A 2,727-nucleotide genomic window follows, 5' to 3' on the forward strand; every position below is an offset into this window, starting at 1 on the left:
CTTATCCGATACTGACTTCCTTTAATATATATATATATAATTAATAATGGAAAAGAAATATACAAAGAGCGTCACAACTTTAGCTTTAATCTACTTTCCAATGATCAACCAAACGGTGTCACGGGGCAAAGCTGAATATGCTGACGAATCGTTCAGCAGTGGAACCACTCTCTCCCTCTCCCTCCCCCCTCTCCCTTCGCCTCGCCCTTCCTCTCCCTTCGCCTCGCCCGTCCTCTCCTTCTCCCTCTCCCTCGCCCGCTCCCTCTCCCTCTCCCCGCCCTCTCCCTCCCTCTCCCTCGCTCGCTCTCTCCCTCTCCCTCGCCCTCTCCCTCTCCTTCTCCCTCTCGCCCTCTCTCCCCTCTCCCACCCCCTCCTCCCTCCCCCCTCTCCCTCCCCCCTCCCCTCTCGTAGATTGAACACTTATTCCAGGCCTGTCTTGATTTCTTGAATAGGGATTGCTTTTAATGTCGACCTTTATACATGGGGTTTTTTGTTTCCCTGCTTAATCATGGAGTCCAGGTCCTGGTTACTTTGGTTTAATGGCGACCTTTATACGAGGTCTCCCTTCTATTACTTTGGGTCTTGGTTACTAAGCTACATGTACACTCTCACTCGTGATATTGTGTATGGGGATGGATGTGTGTTTACGTGAATGTATGAACTCAAATACAAGTCGAAATGGGGTGAGTAAAATGGCGGAGATATACATATAAATATATATATATATATAGATAGGTATATATAATTATATAGATATATATATATATATATATATTTATATAGATATATAGTTATAAATATATAAATATATATAATATATATATATAAAAAATTAGATAGAGATATTTTTTATATATAGAGATGGCATAGATACATTAGATATATATATCATAGAGATATAGACATATGTACAATGTGTATATATAATAGATATATATAAATAATATATAGATATATGATATATATATATAATAATAGATATATACACAGTACATATGTATATATGATATGCATATAGATAATATAAAGATAATTTATATATATATACATAGTATAAAAATATATATATGTATATATATATAGATATTGATATATATATTATAATATATATATAAATATATATATAGACATATATAAATATGTATGGTATATATATATAGATATAGAGATATGATAGAATATATATGTATAGATATAGATATGTATATATGTATAGTATAATATATAGACAGATATAACTATATAAATTGTATGTAGTTTGCACACACACACAAAAAACACACACACACACACACACATATAAAATATAGATATAGAGTATATATAGATATACAATATATATCTATAGAATTTATATTATATATATATATAGAAAGATATATATATTATAGAGATATATATATATATATATATATATATATATATATATATTTTTTATATAAGGTCGATAAGATAATACATATGAGTGGTGTGTGTGAGTGTGCTTAGAGTTAATAATAATAGATATATAGGGTGTCTATATATAGATAGTGATATATAAAATATATATATAGATATAGATAATTTATATATATAGATACATATATATATATATATATAGATTATATAATATATATATATTTATATATATATATATATATATATATATGTATGCATGTATGTATGTTGATAATATATAAAAAATTTTTATATATTATATTATATATATCATATATATATTATATAATATATATATATGTATGTTATATAGACATATATATAAGAATCGAATATATAGTAGATATATATATATATATATAATAAATATATATATATATATATAGACATTGTAATGGGAATAATGTAATATATATACATATGAATATATACACATATAATATTGTGCAAGAGTATATATAATATATACATATATATATATTTATATATATATATATATATATCTAATAATATAGATATATATATAGATATATAGATACAGGTGTTATGTATGTGTGAGTATGCATATATATACAATAAAAAAAATAATAATATAATAATATATATGTATTTAGAAAAATTTTAATTAATAATATATAATATAATATATATATATATAATATTATATATTAAGATATATATATAATATATAAATAATATAAATATATATACATATATTTTAATATATATATATATCATATATAATTATATAATATATTTATAAATATATATATATATATAGGGTTTTTAGATATATATATATATAGATAATAATATATATAATAAATAGATTAAATATTTATATATATAAAATATAAAAATATAATAAATATAAAATTTATATATAGTTTTCTATATTAAATAATATACTATAACAAAAATATATATATATTAATATAAATATAAAATATATATATAATATATATAAATTTAATATATATAAAATTATAATAATATATATATATAGTTTTTTTTATATATATCTATATAATATATATAAAATTATTTAATAAAATAATATATATATATAATTTTAGAATATATATATATTTATGTATAATGTATTAACATATATTATATAAATATATTATATATATATAATATATAGAAATTATATATATATAGATTTGTTGAGTATAAATATAATATATATATTTAAAATATTATATAGTATAAATTTGTATGGATATTATATATATATATATCATATATAATTATATAATATAATATATATATATATATATAATATTA

This window comes from Penaeus japonicus, unplaced genomic scaffold (assembly GCF_977035675.1).
Source record: "Penaeus japonicus unplaced genomic scaffold, GWHDUDI00000001_assembly GWHDUDI00000021, whole genome shotgun sequence".
Taxonomy (NCBI): domain Eukaryota; kingdom Metazoa; phylum Arthropoda; class Malacostraca; order Decapoda; family Penaeidae; genus Penaeus; species Penaeus japonicus.